General features: G+C 40.7%; 1 protein-coding gene across 6 annotated transcripts in view; it reads left to right on the forward strand.

The window, feature by feature from the left end:
• MECOM (MDS1 and EVI1 complex locus) overlaps positions 1-13,697 on the forward strand; it is a 336,599-nt gene that overhangs the window by 247,758 nt on the left and 75,144 nt on the right. The window lies entirely within an intron of this gene.

A 13,697-nucleotide genomic window follows, 5' to 3' on the forward strand; every position in this document is an offset into this window, starting at 1 on the left:
GTGCCATCATGTGGGTATTAAAAGTCATGTGAGTGATCAGGATCCCGTATGGAGTGTTTTGGGGTTGTCTCACACAGGAATGGCAAGGCTTCTATATGGCTCTAAGAGCTGGGTATGTTTCCAATTACTTTCTAGGACAGAGCTGCTTTGAAATTAATTTAAAATCTTTGTGTATGGTTGTGTTTTCCACCTCTCTGAGATTTTCTTTAGTAAATGCTTGTGTGTCAAATTCACCTTTGATTCTCTCTAGAGATAATCTGTGCTCTTTAATTTATTTATGCCTTAGGACTATGATCAAATGTATCCTTGTACTTGAGGCACAGAAATGGGTTAGAGAAGCAGATTTTTTCCGAAGTTGGTGTATTCCCGTCTGTCCCACTGCAGAGGTTTTCCATGCTCCTTGTGCTCTGCTTTTAGCCCCTAGACCAGCATATGTCCCATGTACTTTTACAGTAACATCCCTTAAAAGCCGCGATGTTTGTCAGTTGCACTGGGAGAGGCATTTAAAGATCTTCTGGAATGCACATGGGTTCTGGCGGCAAGAAGAAAATGGAACAAATAGGTGAGTAACAGATAGGGAAGTGGTATCTAGAGGGTACTGAGAGCAGAACATCCCATGGAAAGAGAGGAGGTCTGAAGATCTTGTTGAGAACCACCATGAGTCCTGGATTTGGTGCAGATAAACGCGGACTTTGGTTCACCCTTGTGCGTGTGGTTCAGTTGCGTAAAATACATCCAGATGTTTTCAGGAACTGAGAGTTTTTAATGAAGGATTTGGGTGCCAAGGCTCACCTTCATAAATTGCATTTCCCTCCTGCCAATGACAAGATATTGAGGCCATAGAAATTTAAAATATATTATGTTCATTTGATTGATGTGGACCTGTTCCAAAGTCTAGGTTTTTCTTCCCAAATGTCCTTTTTTTTCAAATCACTTTGTCTGCCACAAAAGATTTCCACTGAGCCCCACCAAAATTTGTTTACTTTGGGAGGAGAATCTCCTAAAGCATAAGGATGATATAGAGTTCAAAAATGCGAATGATGTCGTAACAGAGAGAACTCCCTCATGTGTCGTACATTTGGACATTTTGAAGAACAGTGACTATATCATTTCCCATGGACACAGCTCCAGGAAATGAATAATGCTCAGGAACAGTCAGAGATGAGCCTGTAAAGATTCATCCACCTCCTTCGCTTCTCCTCCTCCTGCTCCACTTTGTGTTCATTCTTCTGAAATATGTTTTTCTATGGGAAAAAAAAAAACATCTGAGGAGTTTGGAGCCTGGAGAATGAGATGGTTTCTGAGCCCCTCTGAGCCTTCCCACTCTTACTTCACTTTCTGTTGTTTCCTGTCTATAACACGTGGGTGAGCACACAACTGATGTAGCACAGGTCCACAGCTCAAACAGTCCTGACTGTTTGGCTTCTACACCACCTTCCCCCAAAAGACATGTAAATTTGGGTGGTTATTTAGCAAACACACTGCTTGAAAGAGGGAATTTGCTTTTAAAATGTCAAAGCTTCTCTTGGTCACTTGTAGCCTTCTGTGTCCCTGAAAGGAGGCAAGCCCAGGCTCGTTTCACCAGCATGTGCTGGGGCTGTTGGTGAGTTCATCCATCAAGGAAGTCAAAATAAGTGTCTTGCTGCTCACACAGCTTAAAGTGCCTCTTGTAAGGCTAGCTTTCCTTTCAGCCAACATCAATGAATGACAAAGGTCCTTGTCCCGCGGTTATCAGGTCTCCAGTGGAACATCCCATGGCTCCCAGGGGATCACGCAGCCAGATTTCCTTTCCAAAAAAAAAACAAAGAGCGGAGACATGGGATATGTCCCTTGTCTTCCCTGATATACTGCAGGATCCCCCACATTAGACACAGCCAAATAGCTGAACACACTCTGAAATAAGAGACCTGATGGTCTTTCAGTTGTGGAATAAGGGGCAACGCTCCTTTCTCTGGCATCCTCTGGGGTGGATCTGGTTCAGCAGTACCGTAGTGATCCCATCCCTTAGTCTCTTCTGTCTGCTGTCCCAGCAGTCCCTGTGCAGCTCTTAGCATCTACTTTTCATGTTTACTCCTCATCATCTGCCTGGGGACAGCTGTCTCTGCCTCCAGAAGGTCCAAGAGTTGCAGAATGTGCTCTGGAAATGAACATCCCAGGGAGAGGACCAAGTCATTGTGCTCTTTTACCATGATCCTATCCCCTACCTGCCTTGGTCCTGCCCACACCTGACCCTAAAGAGTCATATTACTGAGGTGGGTCTGTACTGCAAATGCTGCCAACACTCCAGCCCATCTGTTTTCTGCGGTGTGTGATGCTTAAATCTTGATCTGTGAGTGAAATCAACCAGAATTTTGATCGTATTTATGCTAGAAATCCTTGAAATGTTTTCTTTTTCCTATCTGGTATACGATGTCTGCAGTTCTCCAGTAGCAAGAGCAATTGTATCTTTTCATCTAAGCGTTCCCAAAATCTTTTTAGTGCACAAAAGTTTTCAGGGAAAACTCCTCAAAGTCCACGTCTGTGATCCCCCAAAAATAGCAGTATCTGTCATAAAACCGGTGTATTCAAATGCTCATTTGTCGTTTCATTTTAACTTTTTTTTCTGGAACCTCTTTCAGAATGAATATCCTTAACTTTCACATTCACAGCCCGTGGCATCAAATTTCATCTTAGAGTGACTTTAAATATTCACACTATCAGGTCCATAAGCATTGCATCCACATTTTTTTGTGAAAAAAAAAAAAAAAATCCAAGTTATAAACCATAGAAAAATAGGGTTTGTAATGAAAATGCTGACAGCACCTTAACTGTCACTGGGCACCGCTATAAACAAGCATTATGTTTATGTGCATGAGAGCAGATCTGTGCAGTGCTGGGCTTTGCCGGCTTTGGGGACCAGCAACACAGAATTATACAACTTATTTACTGAACTTATTTACTAGTTTTTCATTAAAAGACCTTGGATTGCATTTCTGCATTGCAATATGTTGCTAATTACCTAGTGCTCCAGTGATATGGAAACTGGCTCACTGTATGCAAGTTAGAGTTTGGAAAGCCATGGATGTGATTTAATTGCCCTCTTAAAGTACAGAACAATTAGTTGTTCTGTAAGCAGTGATCTATTCCCTGTTTTCATTTCTAAATCAGCTCTGGCGATATGTTTTGCACCAGGAACCTGGCATATTAGGCAGTACTTAATGTTTTAACAGTGCCCATAAATTTATATTTGTCATTTTAAACCATTCCCATAGCTAATTTTATGATTGGAAAAAGAGTTTCTGCTTTTCCACTAAGTATCCGAGCCTAAAAAATCCTGGTGTGCTCTGAAGACACTTGAAATCAGCTCCTGCCAAGGTCAGGTCCATAAACACCCCTTGGCTCCTGGGGAAATCTGCCCATTCACCAACAGGCTTCCCCCTCCTGTGGTGGTCGGCAAAAGATGGGGCTGATGCTGGGCTGAGAGGTAACGTGAGGTTCTCCTGGTCCTCCAGCTGTTTCCACAGCTGGGGCTCTGCAGGATGTTTCCAGTGTAGCCAGTACCAGCTCTGGAATGTGTATTTTGGGGCAAACATCTCCTGCTGGGAAAGCTGGGTGTTGTGTTTGCGTATGAGCCTGGCCTGGAAAGCAAAACCATTTACAAACAGGTCATTGCCATCCGGCATTGTCGGAACTGGCAGGAGGAGGAGAAATTTTAAGGAATTAAACAACCACGCAGAGGGGAAGTTCATGTTAAACAACACAAAGTGCACGGGGCAACTGAGTAATTCTGTATTTACATGTACATTGCAGCAAATGCCTCGTAATAACTTCTTTTTTTTTTTTCTAGCTCTTTAGGTTTTGTGTTATGAGAAAGTATCAGACATAAATCACATGGAGCTACTTCTGGCCTTAAGCCTTCAGGATGCATTTGTTTGAAATCAAGAGCCAAATTCCCTGGATCGGAGTAAACTGTTAGGTGCCAACTGGGGCGAAATGCCAGCCTTTGAACTCCTGCACATTAGGGCTGATGTGATCCATATGCAAGACTTGCGTCGTTCTCCAAAGTGGTTTATTTTAATTGATTTAGCGAATTAACAATATTAGGCCTTCTGTAGGATAGAAAGCACATTACTCACCTTGCCCTTATATTACCTTGAAAGTAAATCTATTGTTCTTTTGTAATGAAATGGTATCACAGGGAAAAAAAAAGGTAGCAGTAGCAGGTAAAAGGAATCACATTCAGCTGTCAAGCATGTTTAATGAGGAATTTTAATTATGAGCCTGGAAATCAATGAGCATAACTTTAGCAATGAAGTCTTAAAGGGAAACTAAATTGTGTTCTATTTTGCAAAGTTCACTGAAGCAGTTTGAGCAGCTGCCAAACATCATTGTTCTGAGAAAAGGAACTTGAGGAAATTGCAAGTCACACTGTAGCATTTATTGTAAGAATATTTAACAACAAAAAAAGGAGGATTTCCATGGATTCATGTTTAATGGGTTCTTCCTAACTGATTCATCTCTACCTTAGTATTCGTAACAACTTTGGGTTTCACATACGGTATAAAATCTGTTCTTAGGAGGCTGCGGATGAAAGGTGATTGGTTGCACTGAAAATTGATAGTTGATGGTTCATTGGGGATAAACATTATCTTATTTGTTCCTTATTCTTTGAGAAGCTGGGCTGTGAGGAAGAGCATGGCATAAATATTCAATGCAGTGAGAACCTCCAAAACCAGAGCCAACGTAAAAAAAGGATCTTTGGGGCTCTGCAACCTGTGGCTGTGTTGCATAAGCACAAACTGTAACGGTGTCTTTGGGATGCTACTAGAAAGTCATGGTGGTGTTTCCAGTGCCATTCAAACTTTTGTATGTTTGTGGCTGTACCGTAATATTTTGTTTAAACTATAGGACACTATGTAAGGCTAAATCCAGTGGCTGCTGGAAAATGGTCCCCACCACACTCAGCAGCATCCGTGAGGCTGGGCTCAGGTGTTCCAGCACAAAAACAAGCTCAACCTTCTCTTTAGCTCTTGCTGGAGAAACTATAAGGCAGACTTAAGCTGAAATGCTTTGCACTACATACAGATGTGCCAACATGAGTGGTAGTTTTGGAAAGCCATGTTTCCATCTCCTTTTTAGGCATGTTTTGGTGTCTCATTAGGCTATGAGAGATGCAGTATCTCAGTGTTAAATGAGTCATTCCTTCCATTGCTGGTTGTTGCTTCTGTTGTTTGGGGCTGCTGCGTTGTTCCCAGCTGTTGTTTAAATCAAGGCACATCTCTGACTCCCTCGCTGTCCCTTGGAGCCCCACCACCGCGTGGGCACCCCGATTTTCAGTGCCCATCCTTGGGGATCGAGAGTCTGAATTAGCATTTGGATATTGCAGCCACGGGTGTTTGACAAACCCTTAATGCAGGTTGGAGAGAAGTGGTTTTGAAACCAATCTAGTTGCCATTCCATAGGAAACCCAAGTCATAGATCACAGTTATTGGTATTTTAAAAGTGGCAGTGCCTGTTAAAGGACAGCTGTTCCCTAGAATATGGAGGTATCGGGGGCTGCAGAGGAGACACATTGGCAGCAGAATGGAAGCTCTGAACTCACCTGCCAATGCTCTGCCTAGCTTAACTGCTATCAGTCGCTCACTTTAGTGAGTCTGAAATTCATATAGCCCCAAAAGAAAGATAAATAAGAACAAGTCAGTTTTCACCCTCCAGACATAGGCCGAGGAAATAATTTCAAATAAAATATATAATCTCAAGCAGGGGCAGATGAAATAGTTTTCTACTGAAGTTGTTCTCCCAGTTGACAGAACAAATTACTGAGTTTCATCCACTGGATATATTAAGTATCTTTTCTAAAATCGTGATTGCATATAACTCCTTAGCAAAGATACCTAATTCTGTGTTTGCGGTAAGCTGTTTAGCAATGTCTGCAAATCTTTATGGTGAAAAATAAAGGTAGCTTGTGATCTCTCTGCTGTTAAATACTGTGAAGCAGACCTTTACCAGATATATCATTGATTTAATAATGATTTTCATGGCCTCAGTAGAGCTATAGTTGTTGATACAGGATGAGGCTTTATCAGTGTAGCATAACCACTTTGAGCTCAGTAGGAACAGAGCCAGGCCCCCTGTTTGTTCTTTACTACCGTCCACTGAAACCTAGGCCAGCTCTATTAAATAAGAAGTAATTTTAAAAGTCCTGTGTATAACCCATTCCAGGATCATTCCAATCTGGTTTAAATAATTTCAGAGAAAAAAAGCTCCTATATCTACCCTTCATCAACTCTACAGGTAGCAGCAAAGCTGGGATTAAATAATAATGAAGATGACATATGAAACAGCATAAAGCGCTAAAATACTTCTGCAGAAATGAAAGGCATTCCCAAAAATCAAGTATGTTATATAGACAATATTAGTGGTTTTGTGCACAGCTGAAAAGCTTTTAGGGTCATGTGTTTATAGCACACGTATTTGGCTTTCTGTGTCTCATGTGGGAACCACTCACCCTGACTGTCAGTATATTTTTGATAAAATTGAGGTAGAGATGAAGCAGTCTATATTCTACGAGAAATCTCACTCACTGTATCTATAAATTCTCTCTCTCATCTCCTGTGACTGTTGAATAAGCCTTCAGGTGTCGGGTGCTATTTCTCTTATGGTGCTCCAAGAGGCCACATGAGATTGAGCGGGGGCTGCAAAGCCCAGAAAATTTTACTATGGTCAAAAATAAAGAAAAACCTGTTTCCCTCTCCCTTGCCTTCACCCTTCAAAGGCAAGTGTGTTTTCTCATCACTGATGCATTTTATACTCCTGTATTTATAATGAGTATATGAATCCATGTTGCTTCAAAGCAAAGATTTTTCCTTTGAAAATGTTGGGATACATTGTTTTCAAGAATATGCTGCTTATTTGTTTTGTTTCGTTTTGTTTTGTTTCTTGTTATATTGGGCAGGCAAATCGTTGATATGTACGTATCATATATCCAAGCAAGACGCAGCTGTCTACATGTGGAGTAGCTGGGGACCAAGTGAGGAAATGAAAAGTGACCTTGTGATAGAGATGTAACAGTGGAAATGTATTTTAAGAGTATTTTTAATTGCTTGAAAGGGTACTTGTGGCTACAAAATCACTTGCTGAGTGATGTGTAAGTCTGTAAGAAGCTCATTTTAACGCCAGCTGTCAGACCTGTTACTACATTTTGGCTGATCCTTCCATTCTTCTGTAATTGGCAGCCAGGGCTACTGTCAAAATAAGGTGGTCATCATGTGTCCACGTAATCAAATACTAAGTTATTGGGTTAATGAGTGATTATTCTCAGGATTTTGCAACTTTTCTATCTTTTCACAGTATTTCTGAACCTCCTTGTTACTTGTTCTCCTGCAGAAGTAGGTATTTTCTGTGTATAGACTTTAATTTTCCAGTGTGTTCACTTGTTGATGAGTCACTTCTGTGTCTATTCTGCCCTTCTTGGCAATTTTGCTGAAAATCACAAAATTCATTCCAGCCCATGCCATCAACTGAAATCCTCATCAATTTTTCAGTGAATTTCTAATGCCATCGGAGGGCTAATATATGAGATGATCCCAGTGTTGTGTCAGAGGAAAACCTTTTGAGCAGGGGATGGATGTACAGTATGGCACGTTGTATAAATCATTTTCAAATTAGTATTCTGTACATCTGGAGAAGAGTACATTTGTGTGCCTGCATAAATTGCCTGTGAACACATTTCAAACCCCTACGCTTAATCTTAGCAATGAACATTTCAAAAAGTAAATTAATATCTTCAAGGAGAAGAAATACAGTATATTAAGCAGGAGCCCAGTGGAAACTGTATAGTTAAGAATCTGTCAGCCTTTCCATTATAAACCCTGTTTTTTGAGGGGTTTATAACTCAGTTATAAAATTTCACACTAGGCTAAAGGTTGGCATGTATCGTCTCAGTTTGGCAGGGTGACATTTTATTAGCTCTGAAGGAGTTTTGGATCCCACGTCAATGGGATATTATTTTAAACCACAGAAATGAAGTTTAAATAACTTGGGGTATGACTTTAGCTGTAGAAAGGTGAGACGAGTGAGATTGAAGCCCCAAGCGATGCTGGTGACTCACGGAGGGTGACACCAGAGGTGCCACGGGGCTGAGATCGGGATCACGCATCAGCCCCAACGTTGAATTTCTTTGCCTTTTGCCTGTTCTCCTTAATGTGACTTTAATTCACATCTTTATGGTTAAATGTATAACGTGCTGAGGGTTACAGGTCTAGTTGGCGGTTTATAAATTTGGTTAATTAACGTTACAACAGTACTTTGTGAGTGTGTTTGTGGGTGGATATGTGTGTATGCAGACAAGGGCGCTCCTTGGAAGCAGAAACGGGATTAAAGTGTCTGCAGGAATTGTAAATTTATCGTGTAAATAGTTTTATGATTTGTTGTGTGTTTGGATTAATGCAATATATATCCATTTTAAACATTGATCTTTAAGCAAGTAATGTAATAAATCTGAATATTCCTTCAAATTACTGTTTACACTAGCCATGCTATAGATTAAAACAGACAGTTGCCTTTATAAATTTACTTGTAGGGTACATGGGTGTGTGTAAATACTTCTGCTTCCTATTATACCAAACAATGATGATAAACTGTTGCGAGTTGCCTGGACAATTGTACACAGCCTGAGTCACAAGGAGAGATGGTGCCGGGCAGTGACTGATGTGCATATGGCACAGGGGGGAGCGGGGGGGCTATTGTTTAGACCAGGAAAAGTGTAAATAGGCACCTAGAATAAAAATTCTATAAGTGTATTGAAATGAAGACATAGTTCCTTCCCAGCTGTAACGCTTCTAAAAGGAGGAACAGTGTAAACTTGTCAAAACACGGAAACATGATCATTTGTTTTGTATCTACAGCAATGTTCAATGGTTTGCAGTAACGCATTCATGAAAAAGCATCTGTAACTACCCCTTGGCGTTGGGGTGCTTTTGGTTTTCCACATCCCTTTTAGGTCTACTGATGGTGCCGGTTTTCATGGTCCATATTATCAAACAGGTTTATTTTGATAGTTGGGCAGCATCTCAGAGGTGAAACTGCACTATCATTGTGACCCCTTAAAAATGCTTTTGCACCAAACACTGCGGCTTAAAACATGGGATTAAGACAGGCCAGAGTTCATAGACATGGAAACACACTTGAGGAGATAAATGCATGAGCTTAGTTTTAATTTCAGTCTTTAAAAAGAATTCCCTTGGCCATCAGAAGACATCTGAAGAGCCGACTGGCTGCATCCTCACTGGCCGTGGGAGGCAGAGCTGGCAGTTGGGGTGATCACAATGGAGGAGCAAGCGTCTTCCCAGGCAGGGTCCTTCCCTCCCCAATTCCCGGGCCAGCCGTCCTGCAGCCACTTGCTCATTCTGCAAGTGTCCTCAGCTTCCAAACAATGCACAAAAAAAACCCTCAACCAATCAAACAAAAAACCCCCAAAAAACAAACTAAAGCAAAAAAACCCAAAAAAACAAACAACAAAAAACCAACCCCCCAAAATCTCAAATCAAGACAAAACAAAAACCATAAAATTGTTCCTTCTTCAGACACAGTGGGGAACTGTGTTTTGCCCTTTATAAACAAAAAAAGGGAAGACTCTCTGAAGTGTTTGCATTTTTCCACAGTTCACAGCAATCATACTTGAGCTCTTACATCAAATCCATCTCCTATATGAATGGAGGAGAAGAGCTGTCCCTGGCTGGCAGCTCCCAGGGAGGTGACACCCTCGTTGTACTGACAGGTTGCACTGACAAGAGCTGGCCAGACTCTGCTCTCATGTTAAAATAAGCAAATAATGCAATTTTAGAACTCAGGAGAGATCACAATTGGGACCTGATGCTTCTTTCACCTTCTTTGTTATCCCTCCTCTTTCACATATATTTCTAAGAACAAGAAAAAAAAAACCAACAGTGATTATCATAAATTATAAGAAGCTGGCAACAGCAGTAATTAACAGGTAATTATAAATAAACAATTTAACCACAAAAACTTGGTTCTCACCTACCACTTGTTGACAATAAACTCATGGAGGCTCCACAGGCCACTGGACAAACAGTCCACGGGGAGCACGGCCAGTGCTGTTAGTGCAAATAAACAACGCTGTGCCGAGAGGCTAAACAAAAGCCCAGCACAGAGCGACTACAAGGAAGAGGGAAAGAAAAAGCTCCATCGGCAGAAAAAACAGCACAAAACCCAACAGCGGTTACAGTTTGAAGAGCCAGCCTCAAACCACTCGCAGTTTATTGCAGCCCCAAATAAAGATGCCATAAACAGCAGTCAAAGAGACAGCATTTCACATCTTAAACAAAATATCTGTTTGAAAGTAAACAAAGAAAAGGCATTTTGTGGAAAACAAGGGGAGCTGGAAGGAAAGGAAACACTGCTACACCAACTGGTCGACTCCGGAACCCAGTTGTGCCATGCCAAATTTGAAATCTCTGTTTTCATAACACTGAGGCGAAGGAAGATATGAGGGGCAATCACACATATACCAAAAGGGTCCCCCAGATGTGCCTGCAGGTGTGCTTGGCCAAACATCCTCCCATCTTCATTCCTGGGAGTCAGCAGAGGTTTATCCATGACTTCCGATGGGGCAAAGCAATCTCCTTCTTACAGGCGCAGGGGATTCACAATTCTATACTTCCTAACGATCTTCATCTTGCAGACCTACATCGGGATTAAGGCCAATTTTCTGTTAAAGGGAGTCAGATAAGGACAGCAGAATGAAGCAAGAATATGCTGAATGCAGAATTAGTTTCTTTTGTGAGTGAATATAACACTGCAAACTAAAGTAATGAAATTAAAGCGCTTGGATTTTAAAGTTTTATTAATTAATATCAGAATCTTTTGTAAAATGAGCTACTTACAAGCAAACTTTTATGTTAAACAGTTAACATAACTCAGTCTTTAGATTTGCACTTAATAAGTCATACGCTGGTATCCTCCTGGAATGTATATATTTAAATAGAGTGATGATAGCTTAATTTGAAGCTCTTGTTGCCTGTCACTCCAAGGAAGCTCCCAGCATGTTTGTTGTGACTAACGCATCTCATCTGTGCTGTCAAGCTTTCTATATCAGCACTACTGCACCTACCCCAAAGACCTGCTTCACAGGCATTTCTGAGACTGTATTAGATACTGAGATGTGTCTGATTATTGTTTGCTTTAAAATGTCCACAGCCTGCTGTTTTTCCTGAGGTTCGTTAGTTGTTACTGCATTTTTTGAGATTTTCTTAGATTTTCTTAATTCCTTTTTTTTTTTTTTTGGAGAATCCTAGATCTTCTAACAAACCCTCATGCTGTGTCCCCCAGTAACTTAAAAGTAATTAAGCAAAAAGTAACGATTTTCGACATCTATCATTTAATTTGAAATTACATATGGATTTAATGGAGGGGGAGGAAAATGGTGCTTTGAGAGATTAGTTCTTAAATTTTGATTTAAGAACTGAGTTATTAGCTGAAATAATATGAAGCGGGGCTGCTTTTTTGACCTTTCTAAAGTCTAGCCTAGTCAATTATTACAGCAGCACAGGGAACCAGAGAACGGCTTTGAATCAGTCAGACCCAAACTGATTTAAGTTTGCATGGGGTCGAATAAGACATTAGTTAAAAATAACTAATGTATTCTTTGACCTCCATAATGAGAAAGGACGTTTACAGGTTTTTCACTATACATCTGATCCTGCTTATTTCATTTTGTGCTTTAAAGATGGACTGGACATTCTCATAGAGGTCTAGATAATATAACTTGTTTGTTTTTTGTTTTTGTTTTTGTTTTTTTTTAGTATCCTGTATCTAAGTATTCTTTCAGTTATGCATTTTGTCCATCAGTTTATACCATGGCTGTATTTTGAGGTGAGATTGAATAAGAAAGACAACCATAGTTCCCAATGCTGGAAGGAGCAGGATCACTAGGGCTCCCACCTCCCTGCAACATGCATTAAGAGTAAAGCCCAGGTTAGTGCTGATAAAGCCGTTTTATCCTTGTTTTCCAGACAGAATTAGGCTGGCACTATGGCTGGAAGACTTCTTCCTCCTGAGACCTTAATTATCTTGTCCTTCTACTTTCCCTGAGCTTCTCTGTGCTGAGGTGGGGGGAGAAATCGAACCTGCAACCCTGTGAGCTGTAGGATAGTAATTTCTGCAAAATGTTGGTTAAAGAGGAGAAAATAGAGCAAGAGGTGGAGACAAATACGTGGGGAAAGGAGAAGGAACCGAAAGGGAAGGGGAAAGGAGCCTTGATGGCAAAGCAGAGCCAACCCTTCAGAAAGTTTTATGCTGGTAGAAAAGCTCCCAGGTTTGGCTGTTTCTTTGGACTCCAGCTCTTCCTGTGGGCAAGACAAAAAAAAAGAGATGTTCCTATTTTATGTCTAGATTTCTTTCATTTTTGGACCCAATTAATTGTCATCATGCTGCCAGTTGATGCTTCTCTGGTTTGGTCCTTTGGTGTGCAAAGGCTCAGTAGCCCTGATTTATGCATTCGCCTTTTTCTGTTGTATAACCTGAGAAGCTGCCTTTATAACTAGTCTATTTGGTGCTATAAAGAAAACATTAGTATGTCAAGTTTCCAAAGATTTTAAAATAAGCCAGCTGGCTTCTCGGAGTGCACAGCTTGAAGTGGTCACTTCCATTTTTGACTGAGTGGCGCTGCCGTCAGGAGGAGCGTTGATTAAATTGACCACAGTCCAAGGTTTGTAGAGAGCATAACACAAAGCGAATTCTCCCCAGAGTGAGCAAAAGATTTCTGACACACACCAGGACAGAGTACGATCTTTTTTCCCCCTTGTGCTGCAGTGTTTACTTTAAAATACTATGTTTCCTTAATATGATCTACAGAGAGAAGCATTAGCTTTTACCATTAAATTTGCTCGACAATTTAGGTTGTATTTCATTGCTTGTACTCAGCTTCACACATAAATGTTTAGCAACGTAGATAGCCCATGTTCTCCTAAGCTTTCAGTCATACAGTATTTGGGAATAAAGTTTGCTCATGTGAGTAAGGTTTTGTTAGATTAACAAATATAAGGCTTTGTTTCACTACAGAAATTGTTCCCATGCTTGTTTCTGTTTATTCATATGGTTTCAGTGTTGTGTTGTTTCCTTCAGTGAATTCTTTCTTAAGGATGTATCATGGTCAATAGGAGTGAACGAGTAAGGAATTTATTATTTGCATGGTCTGTAGCTCCCGTTGTTTCCAAGTAGCACCTACAGCAGCAAGGTCCTGATCCAGCAAGGTGTTAGAACCTCAAGTCACATTTAAAATCCCTGAAAAATACACCATATTAAAAGAAAATATTTAAAAGGTGTCCGCAAGAAAGAAATATTATAACAATACACAAGGATGGGGAGAATTCCACGGGGTAAATGCACTTCTGTGTGATTCAGGAACAGCCCCATAAATGGAGGACACCCATCAAAAGCAGGAGCCATCTGAGGATCCTTTATTTGGTGGCAAAATGTTAACACGATGGTCCCAGAGCTTCCTCCAGCTCCTCGGCAGAACAAAAATACTGAGGGAGAAAAGATAGCGGCATCTCAGGCTAACAAGCATTTCTGTAGGCTTTCTACCTGCTTTGCACCTGAAATATTACCTATTACTTCTAATTGTCCACAAAATCCAATTAATCCATAGTGTTTCTTCTTCCTATTCCCCTTTAATAAGTTTGGGGGTTTTGGTTTTG

This window comes from Patagioenas fasciata, chromosome 9 (assembly GCF_037038585.1).
Source record: "Patagioenas fasciata isolate bPatFas1 chromosome 9, bPatFas1.hap1, whole genome shotgun sequence".
Taxonomy (NCBI): domain Eukaryota; kingdom Metazoa; phylum Chordata; class Aves; order Columbiformes; family Columbidae; genus Patagioenas; species Patagioenas fasciata.